At 37.7% G+C, this 21227-nt stretch overlaps 1 protein-coding gene and 1 long non-coding RNA gene across 10 annotated transcripts in view; one reads left to right on the forward strand and one right to left on the reverse strand.

The window, feature by feature from the left end:
* RBM47 (RNA binding motif protein 47) overlaps positions 1 to 21227 on the reverse strand; it is a 214140-nt gene that overhangs the window by 12141 nt on the left and 180772 nt on the right. For 8 of the 9 annotated variants that reach the window (XM_032496501.1, XM_032496492.1, XM_032496510.1 and 5 more), the window contains one exon: positions 18753 to 18876. The gene's annotated coding sequence lies outside the window, so the exon portion shown is untranslated. Of the gene's footprint in view, positions 1 to 18752; positions 18877 to 19788; positions 19862 to 21227 lie in introns of all 9 variants that reach the window. The other variant, XM_032496527.1, reaches the window with a different exon arrangement.
* LOC116668610 lies at positions 132 to 20172 on the forward strand. The gene is made up of 3 exons (XR_004325831.1): positions 132 to 522; positions 16988 to 17165; positions 19960 to 20172. It is a non-coding gene; the product is annotated as an uncharacterized LOC116668610 (long non-coding RNA).

Here is a 21227-nt window from a genome sequence, read left to right on the forward strand (position 1 = left end):
CACGCTGAACTGTCAGGTGGTTAAATGAGGAGGAAGATGAAGACCGCTCTGGATATGCAGCGTTAAAACAGTCTAAATTAAGCAAGTTGTTTTGCAGGAAAAACCAGAAGTGACTTGGGAGAAAAAAAAAATCAGAATAAGCAAGTACTTCCGCTTAATCAGTATCCCAACAGCTTTGAAACATAGAGAACCAGCTGTAATTGTCAGTGAAAACCTCATGTTCTTCCAGCAGTTGGCAACATCTTTTGCTTAATTCCTGCACTGTCAACTCAGATTGATTTCCTTTTAAATTATAGCATTTTGCCCCATTTATTTCTTTGGCAGACAAAGCCTATTTGTTTGCTTTCTTTTTTAAGACAGTCTTTTTCATTTAGGAATGGAAATAGGGCAATGTATTTACATTGTTAAGTAAAAAACTGAGGTGTTATTACAGAAGATACAGAGCTGTGTGCCGAGGCTTTTTACAAGAGATGAAACATCTACATTACCAAAGACTTGTCCTAGGAACTGTGCTAAGAGCTGGTAAGTGTGATTTTTATGGTGTCATTCAGCATAATTCTTGGTATGAATCATTCATGGATGTGGAATCAGTGCACAAAGAGCTAGATTAAGATCAAACTGGGGGATTTATGAAGCAGCAACTACCTGGTAAAGCACAGTATGGTTTTCAGAAAACTGTTACATGCATTATCTTACTTGATCTTCTTAATCTCCTTTCATGGTAAGTGACATTATCATTAGTCCCAATTTGTCTATGAGGAGATAGACTCAGGTTGAGTAAATCGTCCATTTCTCACACCAAGTACTGGCTCGTATCAGGACTTGATTCCACGTCATCTGGCTCCAAATTTTGTGTTCTTTCTTCCAAACCAGTGCTGTGCAGTAGAACTTTCAGTGATGATGGTAAAGCTGTTACTAGCCACTCGTGGCTACTGAATACTTGAAATGTGACTATTGCAGAAATTTTCACTTTATTTTAAAATTAAATAGCTACACACAACAGTGCAATTCTGAACCGTGCCACCTTCACTCATACAGCATGGGGCTGAGTGGAAATGATTTTAAATTATACAATAAGATTATCACTAAGAACTTGGTATCATGCTTTTGTAAAGAACAGCTCTGATTGGCTTTTTAAAACATGAAGTTTATTTCATTTTTTTTGGACTTTAAAAGTATTCAAGTAAATTTTATGGAAAATTAAGAAAAATAAGAAAAGGAGTTATTTTTAACTCTCCTACCCAGTGACAGCCACATTTAAACTTTTCCATCTTTCTTTTAATAGTTCAGGCAGGCGGTGGGGTGGGGAAGCTGGGCTTCCAATAAATTTACATCCTGCTCCTTAATTCATTTTATAAACATTTTCCCCATGTTCTTAACACTGTAAAACCTTAATTTATAGTAGCCGCATAAGGTTTTATCATTCAACTTTTTTCATTTTTTTAATCACTTATCTTTAATAATTCTATACAAGGATATTAAGAGAAATGTCAAGGACAATTAAGGTAAGTTTTATCACCAAAAAAAAAAAAAAAAAAAAAACCAAACAAAAACCCTAAAAAAGAAATTATAGGGACACAACAGAAATCTGAGATGTTACTTTGCCCACTGGTAATACTTCTTTGGTTCATTTGCTGTAACATCAAAGGGCAGTACAGCTTAATGGTAAGTGAGTGGCCACTGGAGCCAGAATGCATGGTTATGTGTGAATCCTACATCTAACACTTCCTGGTTGTATGACCTGGAGCAGGGATACTTAGCTGCCCCATGCCTCAGTTTCCCTATCTATAAAACCGGAATGATCATTAGGTAATAACTTTGTTTAGAAGAGTGAGTTAATACAAAGCACTCTGAACAGTGCCTAGAACATGGTAAATGCTCAAGAAATGCCAGTTATTCTTATCTTTCATCCTAACTTCTGGTAAAACTTCAGACCAGTTCTTTCCATTTTCAAGTAATTTTGACACTTTCTCAGTTCTTTAAAAACATCTGTTTGATATGGCTTCTATTCTTATTTTTAATTTTCTTTGCTCTTCAACTGCTTGAAAGCTGGTTTGACAACATATCCAGTCATCATGAAGTCTTTTTTCTGGTATAAATTTGAAAATAATACATTAATTCCTGTAGTTTCATGTTGAAGCAGAAATTTCAATATCAGATTTGAACATGAAGAGCTTTCCCTCCTTCCAAAAGGAAGATAAGGGTATATTCTTAAGAAGATTATTTGTACAAATAACATATGCATTTATAATCTGTGACCTGGAAAGGACATGCCAGGTACATATATAAACGCGTATGAGGCAGTTCAAGATCTTACGTGTTGTATGACATTACGTAGTGACTAAAGTCCAAAGGAATAGACGTTATTGCTCTGCTGAGATATGTGGAATTGACTTTTTATTTTCCTAATTGTACTTTGAAACTACCATTTAACACACAAAAAAAAGCTTTATAATGATCAGGCTAGGGGAGTCATTCCCAATTCCAATATCATTAAGTTTACCAAAAATTGTTTGCTTTCAGCCTGCAATCTGCTGGTGTAACATAATCATCTGTTTAAAAATAGTTATAGCTCATTTCTTACATCTGTGAACCAAGAAAAGCGTTGTTCCTGAGCTTTCATCATCTAGAATAAATGAATCATGTTACTGGCCCTCTTTCCCTTCTTTCTTTGGCCACTAGGAGGTTCAGGATTGAATTTATTGCTTTAATTTTTGTAATTATATAGGACATTACAACACTCTCGGGTTCATCCAATTTTGGCTATGGATTCATTTTTTTAGTCTTCTATATCCACAATGCAATGAATTTAGCTACTTAAATATTATTTATCTTATTGTTTTCATATCCTTAGAAGCCATCTCACATAATTTTGGAGCTAGGAGAGGAATAAATGTACATATATGTAAAAAATATGTATATAACTTGCACGAGATGAGACACAGATTAATGTAGTGTCTAAATGAACTATTTTTTACACTAACTACAAACACTGACATAAAAAAAGTGAGACCCACAATGAGATACCACTTTACATCCATTAGCATTCTGTTTTAACCAACCAACCAACCAAATAAACAAACAAACAAAAAAAACCCAAAACAAGTGTTGGCAAGAATGTGGAAAAACTGGAAACCTTGCACATTATTGGCAGGAATGTAAAATGGTGCAGCTACTGTGGAAAACTGTATAGTGATTCCTCAAAAACTTAACAACTATCATATGATCCACCAATTCCACTACTAGGTACATTCCCAAAAGAATTGAAAACAACGAATCAAACATACTTGTATACCAGTGATCATAACATTATTATTCATAGTAGCCAAAAGGTAGAAACAACCCAAAAGCCCATTGACACATGAGTGGACAAACAGAATGTGGCATGTGTACTCAATGGAACATTATTCAACCTTAAAAAGAAAAGAAATTCTGACCCATGCTGCAGCATGAATGAACCATGAAGGCATCCTAAGAGAAATAAGCCAGACACAAAAGGAGAAATATTTTAAATAGTCAAATTCATAGAGATAAAAAGTAGAATGGTGGCTGCCAGGAGTTGGGGGGAGGGAGAATGGGGAATTAAGTGTTTTATGGAGTTTCAGTGAGGGATGATGAGAAAGTTCTGAAGATGGATGGTAGTAATGGTTGCACACTGGTATGAATGTACTTTGAACTGTACACTTAAAACTGGAGTAATCTTGTTATGTATATTTTAACATATACACACACACAACATACAAAAAAGAGAGGATGAGAAGGCTCAGAGATGCAAAAAGAATAAAAATAAGATTCCATAAAATTAAGATTTCATTTGAGGCCATTAAAAAATGGTACATTGTGTCAGTTTAACACATTCAAGAAAATCTTATGATCTACAAACTCCTTTCTCTTTATGTCTAAGATAACAGTTAAATAAATTTCATGGTGTGCTGTTTAATGAGTTTTCAAGGCCAAAGGCTTAGATATGTAAAAGATATATGGTGTGCTTAATGTCTTAAAAAAGGGAACTATGCAGCATTAGCTGCATGACCCTCTTTCAGAGATGGAACAGAAGATTTATTACAGTTAGACATGCTTTAGACCAGGGCTTGGCAAACTATGCCATGAGCCAAATGTAGCCTGTTATTTGTTTTTGTAAATAAAGTTTTATTGGAACACAGCCATATTCTTTTTGTTTTTTAAGATGGCTCCTTTTGCACTGCAATGGCAGAGTTGACTAGTTCAGACAGAGTGTATGGCCCATAAAGGCTAAAATACTTACTATCTGGCCAGGTATAGAAAAGTGTGCTGACCTCTGCTCCAGGAGATGTGCAGAGCACGTCAGTGAGACTAAATAACAGAGATTCCTATTGCTAAGTATTACAGTCACTTTTCCCTCTGTATCCTGTGCTGAGCAGTGACTTAATTTCAGGACCAATTTAAAAATTCTAACATATATTAAAGAGTCTTCTTGAGCTGCCTTCCCCCCTCCCTTATTCTAAGCTGTTTTCCACTTAACTATGTGGTCAAATTTATGAGACCTACAAGAAGATCTGGTGAAGGTTGTTGGCTCAGCTCTAATACTTATATGTGAACAATAATTTCTTAAGATTTTAAAAAGAGACAGAAGCATTTGTGCTCATTTATTCATTCATTCTGCAAATATTTACTGAGCACCTACTATGTGCCAGATACCAGTGGACCTCGTCCTCACAGAGCTTTCTTGAACCCTGACAGTGTGGCTTAGAGTTTGTACCACAGCTGCCCCTAAGCGATTCTTACCAGAGGGCTGAAATAATCCATGTAAAGCTCCTAGTGCAGGACCCAGCACCAAGTGCTCAAGAAACTTGAAAAAGAAAAAGATATATGAATTTGAGGCAAGAATCTTGCCCCTATGTAGGATTCTTGTGTTTACAAGGAAACAAGCAAGAGGTTACCCCAGCCAACTTTAAACTGGTCAGAATGAGCAGTCCAGCCTGTGTGTTCTGGTGTAGACTGGCGTATCAGAGTCTCCCAGATTCCGTTCATAGCAGGTAAGCTGTCTGGCAGGGTGATTCTCCACTGGTGATACAGCTCAGGCATCCAAGTGTAAACCTATTTCTCACCTAACCCTTGGCTAAAGCAGTTTGCAGAGGCTCTTCCAGGAAGAACCTGAAGAGACTTGCTGCACTGGATTCAAGAAGTCCAGTCATCTACCTGGATGCCAGTTCCCCTGGGGCAGGACCCTCCCAACACGGAGCCATTCTTGCGCACGCTAAAAACGCATTAGTCTTCACTGAAGGCTGCTAGCATTAAACAAACATAGCAATCTATTCGAAACAAATCATTTATTCACTCTTTGGCATATAAAACAGAGGAAAATACTTTCAAGTCAAGCTATTATTATTCTGAACTATTAGCTAGAATTTTTGTTGTCTTTGTTTTAGGTCGAGTTTGAGCTTGTTGGGGTAAAATAATATTTCAGGGTTAACTCAGACTTAGAACAGAAATCCTCAAGGATTTGAATCCTCTTCTTAGTACTGGCTCAGAGTACCTTTCAGTAGGATTTTAACTTTGAACTGGGCAATTTTAGAGGGCAAGGGATAAGTCTGTACTGGGAAATATTTACAATGTGTACCAACCAGTCTTTACCTAGGATCAAAAACAGACATGAGTTTACTCTAGAATTATGCAGACCAACAGTTAACTTTGGTTCACAGCTCTGGGTGCGTGTGTGCGTGCGTGCGTGCGTGTGTGAGATTAATGTGCAATTTGGAATTCTTCGGAGAGTTTTATTTGCTGACCAACAGACACATTGCAGTTTGAAGATAATATGCAGTGTCAAGCAGTGTCTTCCAGCACTAGCTGGAATTTAATTCAGTTGGAAGGTTTTAGAATGTATTTATCCAAGAGGTAATTCTGTCTCTGTGTACAGTTAGATTTCTACTTCTGTGTCCTTTATGTATACCATAAAATGTTTGTCTTTACTAACAGTCACTTCTTAGTCACAACCTAGCATACAGAATGTACAGGTACATAAAATACTTCCCATATTGGTTAAAAGCGAAGACTTTGGAGTTCAGATCAAGACTTACTAGGTGTGTCATATGAGGCTCCAGGTCCACATCTCTAAGATGGTTTTAGTAATAAAACCACCCATTTCAGAGGACTGGTTCCAGGATTAAATGGCATTTAATGCTACACGTCAGGGGGGAAAGAATCAAAGATCAGCTTCTGCAAAACGTTTCCAAGGTTTGGCCTCACCCAGAGCGGTTATCTTACTGCCCTGCGCCAAGTTACCACCGCCCACTAGAGTAAACAGCAGAGAGAACACTGCCCCCACCGGCAGGCTCTGGGATGGGGACATTTCTGTTACCTCGGGCTGTGAACATGTTGAAAGGAGTTCTAACAAAATGGAGGCAGAAGACCTGGAATTTACCTGTGGGCCCAAACAATAAGCTGAAGACCGGAACTGCGCTCTTTTTCTTTCTATCTCAGCCGACAACCTTCAGCTATTTGCAGGCATGGTGTCTGGGACACACAAAAATCCTCCCATGACTCCCTTCCATTTAGGGGGAATCCTGAAAAGCTCAGGAGGCACTAGAATAATGACATCCTAGGCCACATCTTCTGTCAGTTCCTGGCTAATCTGAGAAGAGTTCATTCTTAATGACACTTCAAGAGTCAGATTTTGTTATAGCAAAGGACATCATTCAGTGAATGACTGTTTGATAAACATATGCAAAGCCATGAGGCTCACTTTTCTCAGGCATTTCTATCAACACATCCCTGAAAATGAGGCATTTGGCTGTGGGTTCCCAGGGCCCTGGCTGTGCACCAGGAGAAGGTAAAATCACCTGCCCAAAAGGAGCGGCACAGGGGAGTTTTCAGTGGGGGTTTGGCAGTACACAAATACCACTGGGAATCTGTTATCTGGTTCCCTTTAAATAAGCATTACACACATATTTTTTCTCAACAGGTTGATGGGGTAGTGCTGAAAAAAATGAACCCCACAAATTTGGCCACCTCTGCCTCCTGGATTAAGGTTTTCCCAAACTGTGAACTAGCAGAAGGATGGCATCTCGTTTCACCCCTTGTCTGGGCTCCTGTGACCTACACCTTCCAGGGATCTGGTGAGGATGAAAGGCTGACTGGCAGACCGATGCCAGGGAGGAGAAAGAGAAGGAGAAACAGCGATGACTTGTATCATAATAGCAGCTTGAATTTATGCAGTGTTTTGCAATTTATAAAATTCTTTCACATACAGAATCTAATTTCCTAAAATCTCAGAATTTGAGCTGCAAAGGAACCTCAGGTGTCAAACTTTCTCAACTTCGTTCCCTGCTGACATTTTGGGGGTAGTAATTCTTTGCTGAGGGGAGGGGGCCCTGTCCTGTGCACCATGGGATGTTTCAGATCATCCTGGCTCTCTACTGATTAGATGCCCACCCCCACTTCCAACATATGACAACCAAAAAGTCCTCCCAGGGGAAAAATTTGCTCCCTGCTCTGAATTACTGATCGAGTCTGACTACCTTAGAGTTATACATAGATCATATACTTGCACATGGGAGGTACTAATTAAGTAATAAGAGAAGTTGTTACACTCTCCACCCCCAGCATGGGCTTGGTTTCTTGATCTGGCTCTTGCTGTCAAATGCTGAGAAATGTGCAAGATTTTTCAAAGGTCCAAGGTAGTATTTCTTTGATGCCAAACTACTCATTTAACTTGGTTGAAAACCCATCGATTTAATTTTTCAAAGTAAACAACCACCACCATAAAGCCCTATAAGACTAATTCTACTGTCAAATTCATTTGTCATCCAGCAAACCAACAGGCCTGGGTCACACAAACACCGCTTTTGAAATCAGGCTAAAGATCTGCCAAGCTATAGAAGTGCCTCATTTAGATTCAGACCCCTCTGCTTCATGGACATGTGAAAACTGCTGACAATCTGCTTTTTGTCACTGGTTCTTTAATAATGTAGAAAATTTTACTCAAGATTCAGTTTTTCTTTTTAAAGACATACTATGAACGATCACTGAAAATGTGCTCCCGGCACACAGTCAATTCACTGATGCTAAAATCACTTCTGAACCTCTTAGGCAAAAGGCAATGATCTGATGAAATGGATGATCAAACAATATTTGTGTATGCATTCATTCATTTATTCACTCATTCATTCAAACACTTGCTGATTGCACTAACTGAACACTGCTGTATGCCAGGCCTTGCTAGGTGCTTGGCAATACATTGGTGACTACTGCATAGTCCTTGGGGCTCCTAGTCTGGCAAGGGTGACAGAGAAGGAGGGAGAGGAGAGAGAGCAGAGCTAACACCATGAGCAAAGATGGGCAGCCACATAAGATTATTTCGCCCTAGGAGGTCATATATGTTCTTTGAACAAACATTTCATTGAGTGCCAAAGCTATGACAGTAGCTTAGTAAAATACACAAGCAGCAATTGACCATGAGTCAAAACAGAACCCAAGGAGTGACCCAGCTATAACAGGTGGACAAGGACTGAAAATCTGCACATGTCTGGTTTAATTATATTTAGAGACAGATGAAAATTCTGGAGGAGTGAAGCTCTTCTTATCCTCCTACACTTAAAACTACAAGATCATATAGTGCATCATTGCAAATGTAGTACTTACCCAATGATGTTGTAATGGAATGAATGAACTGAAATCATGAAAATCAAAATCCATTTTATTGAGCATCTTTATGAGCCAGACACTGCTGACTGCCATCACTTAGCACAGTGACATGATTTCAGAGGAGGACAGTGTTCCACAGCATGTTTAGTATTTTGGGAAAAGTGGCTGCAGAGTGTACTTATATGCTAAGAAGAGAGCAGCACTAAAAGAGAAGAGATGACTTAAATGCAATCCTCCATGAAGGGAAGGAGATGGACGAGAAATAATCTCTCACAAATAGTTTCTGTAATGTATGGTTTAAAAACTCTTGAGTTAATTATAGGTGCCGTTTCTGAGCACCTATTATGTGTATAAGTCACCTTAAGGATTTGATTTTTCATGACATCTCAGTGAGATGAAATTTAAAACGTGGGCCCTCAAACTCCAGCCAGAGGGACAAATGGAACCCTGTGGCTGTTCTTATAACGTTGTGTTGGAACACAGCCATGCCCGTTTGTTTACCTGCTGTCCATGGCGTTCATGCGACAGTGGCAGGGCTGAAAATGCTGCAGCAGGGACAGTACGGTCTACAAAACCTAAAATATTTACTGTCTGACCCTTTATAGCAAAAGACCCCTGCTCTAGGGTCAGAGTTCCTAGGTTTGAGCCCCAGCTCTTTAACTGTATAGTTGTATGATGTTGGGTAAGTTATTTAAAGACTTCTTCCTCATCATCCTCATTTGCAGAAAGAGACCAGTGGTGGTGCTAATCACTGTCTCAATGCATCACTGCGAGGAATACGTGTCCTGCTTGATAACAGAATTTTCTGCTTGAAATTGATTTTCTGCTGATAAAATAATTGTTAAAGCTAAACAATCGGAGGGAATTTACTCCTAGATTTTTGTGGACAAACCGGAAGGGAACTTCTATAGCTATCACCTTTCATATTTACATAGGAAAGTGCTTTAAGACACTGTATATGTGAAATGTGTGGTTATAATGATGCATTTTTAAAGCTAATGATTATGCAAAAAGCAACACTTGATATTTGTTCAATTCTGTAAGTATTGTATTCTTTTTATTACTACTTAGTATACCTACACTAATGCTTTGTGTCTACCCACTGAATGTAGTAGTAAACATTGTTTGTCAACTATGATGTATTGAAGTTACCACCCCAAGTTTAAGAAAGTTACCTGAGAATAATATTCTTAGAAAAAATCTTATGTGCCAGTATTTGAATATACAAACTGGTAGTTTGATGGATGGTTATTTTTATTATAAAAACATTCTTTAATTTGCAAAGGGATTTATAATAGAGTTACTTTAGATAGGAAGTCCCCTGTGTCATCCAGAGTATGATTCAAGTTGTTGAAAAATTGATCTCTCTACAAATGTCTTTCCTGTTTATACCTTCCCTACGTATGGAGATATATATATATATATATATATACTTACAATACTATGCCAAAGTAGCAGGCCTTTTTTCTTGATGGAGAAACTGGATGATCATGTGCTTAAGCTCCAAATCACAATTAGACAGTGATAAAATTGAAATTCTAATCTAATAAAGGAGACTTCTCTTTGGGGTGATAGCCTCTAGTTTAACTTCTACTGGGCACTAGAGTCTGCTTTATATTCAAGACAAAACAAAGTCTGGACAGTCGAAGTATAGTCGAGATCCAGATATGAAGAGTAGTAGCTTACAGTCTTTACGATGGTGTGTAAATGCCTTTCTTTTCCCTCAAATTCAAACTATATTTGCAAGTAGTAGCTATATGGTACTAGTAGGATTTATCATTACTATGCCATGTCTACATCAGTACATGCTTTACAGGATATGTTCTGTTATTTACCTCCTGGTGGTATGTCAAATAGTAGTATACAAGAATATCATAGGTCTCTTTGTAAGAAAATGACAAATTGCCTGTTCAGAAACAAAGACTCTGAAATGGAATGACATAGTCAAACATTAGCTTCAGTTTTAGGTGTGACCTTCTGATTTTGTTTGGTTAACATTAGTCATTTCAGTTCTGGCTATGAAACAATATCTGCTACCACAGAAAAAAACCAGATCCTGTTTAATGTTGATGTCCTTGTATTTCATTAAGTATCCCAAAGCAGTAGTTATAATGAAAGAGCATTTGTCCAGAAATACTCTCAACATTGAATAAGCCATGGGTTACCTTCTTCTACAAATTTTAAGTTGAATGCCAGGTATTTTTGAAGTTAAAAACATTTTCAAAGATTACAACAATGACTATAATAGACTCTCTGTGAGAAAAAATATAAAAGGAAATAAACCTTCCAGTGGGAAGCAAAGACAATATGCATTCATGCAACTTTAAACTAACCCCAAAATTATATTTTCTTTTTATTCATTAAATAGTTAAATGTTATTCTCCCTGTATTAGCTTTCTAGCTTTGTTCTTCCTCAGGTTATGTCTGGTTTTTATTATGATGATGAAGAATATAGGGAGAAACGAAAATGATAGTTTAAAGAGAAGATTCTTCCACAGAAAACAAACTATAGTTACCAAAGGGGAAGCAGGGGAGGGATAAATTTGGAATTAACAGATACACATTACTATATGTAAAATAGATAAACAAGAAGGACCTACTGTATAGCACAGGGAGCTATATTCAATGTCTTAGAATAAGCTATAATAGAAAAGAATCTGAAATTATATGTATATGTATATATATAACTGAACTGCTTTGCTGTACACCTGAAACTAACATTGTAAATCAATTACACTTCAATAAAGAAAAAAGTGAAAAAAAAAAACAAAAAACAGGTCCTTCTAGCAAAAATATGGCTAAAGTTAAACCCTGACACCCGGTAGCTTAATTCTTTATTGTAAAAACTTGGACTGTATTAGAAATGGGGTCATCTGAGAGAGGTCTCTTAATAACAGAAAAATTAAAATTCATTTTCTCCTGTGAAGTGATTTTAGATATTTTAGTCTAATTCCACTTTATTCTATACTGTTTGAACTGTATTAGAAAAATTAAAACAATGCTTATCTCATTAGCTATAATTGAAGCTTTTCAAAGGCAGGGACTTTTATTTTGGTATCCCCAGTGAATAGCCCTGAATGAAGAAATGCTTCAGTAAAGGGATAAATGAATGAAAGAACCAATGAGTAAGAACTGTCTTTTATAAGAAACAGGGTGGGATAAATTGCTTTGGACATTTTTTTTCTATTTCTATTTATCTAGTTATATTTAACTTTTGTGGTTTACTGGCACCTAGGAACAGCGTACAAAGAGTCATACTAAGCATTGTCCAGCAGTCTGTCTGCAGCACCAGAAGGAGCCCACCAAAGGACAGTTAGGTCACTTTTGGTATTGGAGCTGGCATTTCTAATACACAGCTCAGGCACCAGCAGTGTCAAGGGGAAAGGTCCCACCAACTATTGATGGAAGACAGCTAAGTCTCTTTAGATTCTTATTGGTAAGCAGGCACCGGTCAGGCAGCTGGAGAACTTCCATGATTTTTTTTTTTTTTTTTGCCTGCACCAATATGCTTAGTTTCTATTATATTGCCTCAGGGATTTGGCAGACATTTTATGCTACAAGGAAATAAGCACAAAGAGAGCACTTTCCAAACGCTCTCCTATGTGCAGGTTTTATAAAAGGCTGAGTGTTACAGTGCTTGAGCTCACACTCTGGGACAGGGTCCTTTTCTCCGTGGTATTGCTCTGCTCCTGGGCAGTTCTCTACCATGCGGCAGTGGGTCTTGAAGACTTGGAAGAGAAATTACAGACTAATCTGATACTGAATATAGTAAAATAGAAATAAGAAATCTCCAAGTTTCTCGATCCAGTGGTGTCACTCACTCATCTATCTTGCCACACAGGGGGCAAGAGGGGATAAGGTGGGGAAGCAGCCCTGGGACCTCTGGTCTTAGTGGGAAAAAAAAATCACTACCATCACTGCCGCCTGCTATCTTTCCTCCTGATTCACATTTCTTTCAACTTTTCTTTTTCTTAATTATTATTTTCTTTTTCTCATCTTAAATTCTCATTTAATATCTCTGGTTTTCAAATGCAATTGCCTTGGTTAATAAGTACCCCAGAGTAACATATAGGAATAGGGCAATGCTACTGTCTGATTAGCTGTTTGCTTTAATCCTTGTTTAAATAACACACACACACACACACACATACACACGCAGACACAAACTACTTTTTACCAGGTATTTACCACTTGAACAAAATGTAGTAATATTTGGTTTGAACTAGGGAAACGAAGAGAGTTTGTCAATTACAAATTATTGAAATGCTAAATTTCTAATTTTTTGAGGTAGAATTTGCAGATAGTGGGGAAAAAAGGTTGCTCTATTCTGAGGAAAGGTATTTATTAAAAGAAGGAAGAGAAGAAGAGAGAGAGAAGGGAAGGAGAACCAGTTTTCCCAGTCTCTATAATTTAACTAGGCAGTTAAAGTTAGCTGGAAATTTACATAAAAGTTACACAGACCATAAAAGTTACACAGAAAGCAGAACTATATTAAAGAAACTCATGAAATATAGACTGAAATTTAAGAATGGAAATGAACAGAAAATTTATCTCCAGAGTTTTACTGAACCTAGGGCATCTAGAATGAAATGTTCAAGTGTCAGGAAGTGTATGATTTTTCAGGCATATTAAACTCCTGGGACTATTGTTGGAGACATAATTGCTGTTCATGTCTCATGCAGCCTGTACTTTCATTGTTATGGAGTTAATATTTCAATTGAAAAACTAGCATACCAGTAAAAACGCCCCGATTTAAGCTAGTCATTTATTCCCAGTCTCACAGGGGAATGCTGGATATTTTTTGAGTTAATAAAGCGTGAAATGACTTTAATGCTTCAAGGGAAATATAGTATACCAGTCTTGTAGTTTTTAGAAAGTATGGCTTCGCTTATCCCTCCTGACATCAGAAAATTTAAGAGGCTTTTTTATTTCTTTTTTCTCCAAATCACCTTTTATGACAAAAATAAGCAAATAATTTATCCCTGTAAACCAGTCCCTATGAAAACCAAGGGGATGAAGTGGGTCACAGTTTGTTTTTCATAGGTCCTGAAGCCAGAGTCTTAGTAGATTTAATGCTAATTTGAGATTTGGATGCCCAACTGCCAATACCAGGTTCTAATGCTGAGAATCCACTTCATGTGCAGAATCCTGCAACTATGGTATGTTGGTGCGGTGGTGCTACCTCCAAGCCTATCAGGGCAGCCAGTCCAGCGCAGACCATTGGTCCAGGTGATACTAGGTGAGGCAGCTTACGTGGCCTGCTAGTTTCTTCTTACTTCTCAAGATTCTGCAAGTGAAGACAAGGCAGACCTTCCCATTTTGCGCTGTGAGCAACTTTAGGTTCTGTCCACCATAACACAGAACTAGGCTGTTTTGGTAACATAGTTTGCCCACGTAATTGTGGCTAATCTAGTTGTGTTTCTCTGAAACAGCTGAGAGAAATTTATTTTGGTATGAACATAAATAAATAAATATTTGATGGAGCCCAATTCATAGTCACACTCAATGTGGAGTGACCTCTCTCTTTCCCTCTGCTGCCAAATATATGTACAGACACAACACACATACAGACACATGCACATGCTCGCTTTTTTTCTTCCCAGCCTACAGTGCTATCTACCTTTGCTGTTCTTTTGTTGAAGATTTCATGAAGCATGTTTACGTGACAATGCTCGCTGATCCCAGCCACTGCCTCACTGCTCTCACTGCTGTTTCCTAGTTATGAGAGCTGAGCCAGCTGAGATGTTAGTTCCCCAGTTGCTTCAGCTTTTTCTCACCTGTCTGTTGGGAAACCACCGAAGCCTATGCTAGAAAGGAAAGTGGATGAAGATAAGCATTGGCGTGAATATGTGTGCCAGTTGCTTAACTGACATATCTTCCCTGAGACTTGGTGGGATTAAAAAGTACCTCTTTAGAAAGAACCCTAACCCTTACCGTATGCCATATACAGAAACTGACTGACAATGGATCAAAGACCTAAGTGTAAGAGCTAAAACTATAAAACTCTTAGAAGAAAATATAGAGGAAAAGCTTCATGACATTGGATTTGGCATTGATTTCTTGGATATGACACCAAAAACACAAGCAACAAAAGAAAAAACAGATAAACTGGGCTACACCAAAATGAAAACTTTTTGTGAATCCAAGGAGACCCTATCAGCAGAGTGAAAGGCAACCCATGAAATAGGAGAAAATGATCTCTCAAAATATTAAGGAATTAATATCCAGAGTATATAAAGAACTCCTACAATGCAACAACAACAAAGGAAACCAATCAATTTAAAAATGGGCAAAGGGCTAAATAGACAATTCTCCAAAGATGATACACAAATAGCCAACAAGCAGAAGATGCTCAACATCACTAATCATTAGGAAGATGCAAATCAAAACCACAGTGATATACCACTTCATACCTATTATTTAAAAAACAAAACAAAACAGAAGTTAAGTGTTTGCAAGAATGTGGAGAAACTGGAACCCTCATGTATTGCTGGTGGGAATAAAAAGTGGTGCAGCTGCTGTGGAAAACAGTATGACGGTTCCTCAAAAACTTAAACATAGAATTATCACATGATCCACCAATTCCACTACTGGGTATATACCCACAAGAACTGAGAACAGAGATGTGAACAGATACTTGTACACCTGTGATCATAGCAGTATTATACACACAGCCCAGAGGTGGAAATAACCTGTATGTTCATCAGTGCATGAATGGATAAACAAAATGTGGTATATACACAAAATAGAACATTCAGCCTTAAAAAGGAAGGAAATTCTGACACGTGCTACAACATGGGTGAACTTTGAAGACATTATGCTAAGTGAAATACATCAGACCCTAAAGGACAAATATTGTATAATTCCACTTATATGAAATACCTGGAATAGTCAAAGTTACAGAGACAGAAAGTAGAATGGGCATTGGTGGTACAGTGGTGAGCGTAGCTGCCTTCCAGAAAGTAGAATGGTGGCTGCCAGGAGCTGAGGAGGGGGGCTGATGGAGAGTTACTTATTTAATAGATACAAAGTTTCATTTTGGGAAGATAAGAAGGTTCTGGAGCTAGATGGTGGTGATATTTGCACAACAATGAAAATGTATTTAATGTCTCTGAACTGCATATCTAAAATGGGTTAAAATGGTAAATTTTATGTTATGCATGTTTTACCACAGTGAACAAAAAAAGAGTCTGGAAAAACCAGCAGAGCTAATATATGAAGTGAAAAGGAGGAAGGAATGCAGATTTTAAAGAGAAAATGGGAAAATAATGAGAAAAATGATGTTCTAGGTTATGTGGCTTTTTTCTTCATGTTTATGATTCAAATCGCAGAGAGAGACAAATGATCAATATATTGGCTTTTCAACTGAGGCTTTTTAACTGTGTGAAATATAGTCAAAATGTGTCCTTTTCCCAAGATTGGGATTAGACATAGTCTGGGGTGTTACAATTCCTTCATGCTTTTAGATTTTGGAAGTTGTTCCAACATATACGTAACTTTTTTTTCTTTTAAGTACAAACCAATATTACAAAGTGGCACAAAATCTGAGTAGAGAGAGATCCAGCAAGTATTTACATAGTATCTACTCTTGTTAAAATGCAAGGGACAGTCTACCTCAGAGAGACACCAATGGCCAGTGGCAGACTTTCTTGCCAAAGTGTGGCCCAGTCTCCCAGACACCACTCAGTGCAGCTCAGTAGTTGGGTCAATTTGTTTTGTTCTGGTAGATGTCTGGTGCAGTGAAGGACAGCTAAATAGTCATGAACGTATTGGTCTGTTACAAAGTTTGAAAATCTGATTAAAACTCATGAACAGTACAAACACAGACTTTCAGTTTGTATGTGTTTAGGGGGGCAATTGGTGAGGATGAAGATTAGAACTAATCTGTAGAAATTATCACTTTAAAATTCCGGTCACAATTCTATGAATCTCTCTGTGAAGGCTGCTGACTATTCCTTGGCTTTGGAAGTCCTCAGCCTGTTACTTATGAGTTATAGATATTAGAGCTAAAAGAAACCTTAGAGGCTATCTTGAAGGATTTTCCTATTACTTTACTTTCACATTAAAAAATACCATTAACTTGAAAATTTTTCCTAGTGTTTAATGCAGGGGAACTTTTCTCTGCTAAAGAATTGATGTGCGTTCATTGCCAGACAATGGAAGTTACACAACACATCGTATCGCTCACAGTTGAGTTGAGATATCCTGGTTGTTTTTACTACCTTGCCTACTCACATATTTTTACTGAAAACCACCTTAGATGCTCTTCAGATACAGATGAACTGCACCTCTAACTTTAAAGAAGAAACAGGTTTTGAGAAGTGAGCTGTCCAATATTGAGTGTTTTTGTTTGTTGTTTGTCTAGACTCACCAACAGAATTAAGCTTCTCATAGACAATGAAGGAATCTTCTTTTGTTCTCCTGAAGCACGTATTACAGAAACGAACAAAAGTGGTGGTAAAAAATACCAGCTGAATGAATGCAAGCCTCGTATATGCTTTTCCCCATAAACAGGTCTGAGATACACTCTTCTACTGGTATTGGTAAGGACTGGGGTGAGCCAAGGGGAGGGAATGGACTTATATTTCCTGAGCTCCTGTAGAAGTATTTATGATTTTCAATCTTCTCAATGTGATAGAACTCAGTCTGTACATGTATGTGTGCAGTGAGATGAACACTGTCATATATAATGGGTGGGAGTAGATGGGAGGGCAAGTATAATTTAATACATTTCCGGAAGACATTTTAACAACATCAAGAGCTTTGCAGGAGTCATTAAAAATAGTTCATTCTCATTAACTCCATGTATAGAAATTTACCTTGAGAAAATAATAAGAGACACAAGTAAAATTAAATCAGGTCTGTTCTCTACAGTAGGATTTATAGCATAATGTAATGAACACAATAGTATATGTTTATACGTGATGTTACAAACATAATGCTCAACAGTAATGGAAATGGCTAAAAAAATTACAGCATAGTTGTTGGCTAGAATACTTATTTCATGTTCTCAATTAAGTTAACCTTGTTAAAAATATTTTAGAATATGTATGAAGTATTTTAAAAAACTAAACAGGAATAAATATACTATAAAGTTAACTGCAGCTATCTTTGGGTCGTCGAATTATAAGTAATTTTATAGTATTCTTTAATTTCCAAATTTCCTTTAATAAATATGCTTTTATGCAAAGAAAAACATATAGAATTAGACATTTTTGGCAATCTGAGCCCCTGAATTCTGTGGGCTAAGTCCAGAACCCAGCCTAGAGGAAATGAAAAGAAAGAATGGTGGGGGAAGGTGGGGAGGGAGGGAAGTGGGGAGTTGCTGGGCAATCAATATCACCAGTAACTCCTCCCTGACATCCAGGGATCTGCTGCCTCTACCTTTCAGGACTATGTGAGGGCTGTGGCTGCAGCTGGGAGGGCTGGCCATCCAAGGTTCTGGGTGAAGCTGATACAAGTAGCCTCTTTCTTTTATGTACTCCATCCCTGCCATATCATACATACTAAGATTATCACCCACAGATCAATAATACCCTCTATTTGTGGAGAAGCATTTAGTTGTCAGAGTACATCTACATATGTTGTAATTCACTGGATTGCCATGATTTGGAGAGTAGGACATGACAGCTATTTTTACCTTACATGACAGATGAGGAAACAGAAATTAGAGAAGGCACACAGATTGCTCAAGAACATACCAATATCTTCTCTAGCTTGTACAAAGGACCCTTCCTTGCGTCCAAAATTTTGAACAACTCTGATTGAAACGTACCTGACCTCTTTTTTTCTTTTCTTTCTGTTTTCCTTTTTTTTTTTTTTTTTTGGTGGAGGAGATAGATTCATAAGCAATATGCAATTATTATATGCAAATATGTCTCTTAATTCCTAAGATGCTCACATAGCAGCAGCAGTTTTTCCTCTTGGGGCACAAAGATGTAAACTGAACAAAGACACAAGGACTTACATTGTTGGTTCAAAATGACTTATGTTGTATGTACCACTAATAATGCCACATAAACATACACCAGGTACACATTGTCTATACAGCAGATATCTTGGTTAATAAGAATGAAAATTTAAGATTTTCCTTAAGTGAAGAAGAAAAGGACACCAGCAGGTGTACTCACCAGAAACCACTAATTTGATCTGTCTGATCCTTTACACGATGTAGAGTAAGAATACACAGGGACACTCTGGCAGCTTCCTTGGGATTTCTCAGTTCAATTTCTGGAGTGTCCTTTGAGGCAAATCCTAAGGGGTAAAAAAAAAATTGCTAGTAATGTTTTCTATTTCAATATAATTTTCATATATGCATGACCAATTTGGGGCCATTCTCTTCAAAAAATGAACTACCATTACTCTAATTATCATGTCCTCTACAAACCAAGAGATGTGATCCTTTATTCCTCCTCCTATCCTTGAAGAAACAGGAACAGTGGGGGAAAAAAAAAGGACCAATTTCTTCCATGTGTTATATCTTTCCCTCTGCCGTATTTAGAGCCCCCTACTCCACCTTCAAGATGAACAACACAATGTTTAGGAAGGAATACAGATGTAGTTTATATGTTATGCTTATAGGTTCACAAAGAGAAGAGGTGCCCTTTACAGAGATGATAATATCTAGCCCTTGGACCCCCTCCCCCTGCCCCCGATTTGGGGGCCTATGTCACATGACACTATCGACCATCACACTCTTTCCTGCTAAATCCAAAGAGGCTGTCAAAAACCACTGAAACAAGCACTTCAGCCAACCGCTACCAACTGACCAGAGCTGGTATAAAAGTGACTTGTTATTCTGCCCTAAAATGTGGAATTAAGACTCTTCTGAGGATGTTCTTTGCATGCAGAGTTCTACAAAAAATAGGATTAGGGGTCCTAGGATAATCTTAAAAGTTGTGATACAGAAAACATTCAAGTTAAGAAAAACTTAAGTTAGTTCAAAATAAGGGTATTTTGGATGAGACATTAAAACATATCCAAAGCACAAAACGTTTACCTTTGTTTCATATCTGTAAATGCAATCTGCTAAACTTCAGGAATATTCTCTCCTAACTACAGAGAGCCCTCATCAAGCCACCTGAGGGTCCACATAACTTCCAAGATTCAATATGGAACGGTGGCTGTAACACTAGACTGGGAGCCCCTAGAAGACTGGGGTTTTACCTTTAGCCCTGCCATGCCTCGTTCTGTGTTCTCAGGCAAATCATTTCACCTGTCTGAGCCAAAGTTTGCTCCCCTAAAGAAAAATAAAGGACTTGGATTACAAATAGTTTCAAACTGGTTTTTAATATTTGTTTTGTCTTAATTCTTTTTTTTTTTTTTTTTTTTTTTTAGGTGTAGCATCCTTTCTTTCACCAGAAATTTACCTAGATGCAGAAACAAACCGCTAAAACAAGGAGCTAGCTGAGCTGGAGGTAGGGGGTGATACGCGGAGGCATCTCCACCCATCCTGCTCCATCGTCCACTGGGGCTGTGTGGGGGCACCAGAGGATTCTCAGGTCTACAGAGCACAATTTGGAACCTGCCGATTAAATAGCCTCCGAAGTCAGTTACAGCTCCAAAATTACTCTGCCATAACTATCTTGATATTGCAAAGACTGGTAAGGCATTCAGTAGGATCCAAAACTTCATAGGATCACAAGCCATAAAACTAAACCATGAGCTGGCTTTATTTAATCTTTATTATCAGTGACCTACTTAAAAAAAAAAAAAAAAGGCCTCACCCTCAAATAAATCATAGAGTAATAGCTGTTAAACTCTGTACATCTCAAAGTGTATAATCCTCACCCACGTCTGTGAGGACTATTTCCTAAGGGCTGTATCCTGGATAATACCTGATGGTCAACATCACAGTGTCTGATAAATAAAAATAAACGTGCAAATTACAAACTGTGTCCTGAAACTAATTCTACCCTGTCAAGGCAACAGAATAAAATGCAGACTGCTGAACAATTCATTTGCTAGCTACGTGAATCCAGACAAATTTATTCAACTTTTTCTGAGCCCCAGTTTCCCCATTGTTAAAGTGGAACTAATTTCTTGCAGGATTGTATGGAGAACAGAGAAAGTATTTATAAAGCACTATTCCTGGCACATATAATTTGTGCAGAATTTTAATTTTTCGCTTTATAATGGCAAATTTTCCTTTTTGAAAAGTAATCATAGTAACGGGCATGTTAACTATTAATTAAAAGCAAATCACTAACATATAAATGAAATTATGGTTTTACATACTTCTGTGCTGTATTTTAATGAGGGGAAGAAGTGCCTCTCACAACTATTCAAGTGGCAGAAAATTTTCCCCAAATAAAACACTTAGGCTCAACTGTTTGTTTCCAGAAAAATCTGATTTTCCAGAATGATTCCAAACACAATCCATTTACTAAAAATTGTATTATTGTTTTGTCATAAAAATCTTCAAGCAAAACCCACATGCCACTTTTTCCCTGTGGCTTCACCCTCCTCCTGACACAATATTGGGTACCCCAGGGCACCCCATCTGAGAAGTCCATCTTAGTATAAATCCTTCATATTACTGTGGAGGAAACTATCTTACTAAAGGCCACCTAACTACATGTATTAATAAGATTTGTGGGGAAGTT

This window comes from Camelus ferus, chromosome 2 (genome assembly GCF_009834535.1).
Source record: "Camelus ferus isolate YT-003-E chromosome 2, BCGSAC_Cfer_1.0, whole genome shotgun sequence".
In the NCBI taxonomy this organism is placed as follows: domain Eukaryota; kingdom Metazoa; phylum Chordata; class Mammalia; order Artiodactyla; family Camelidae; genus Camelus; species Camelus ferus.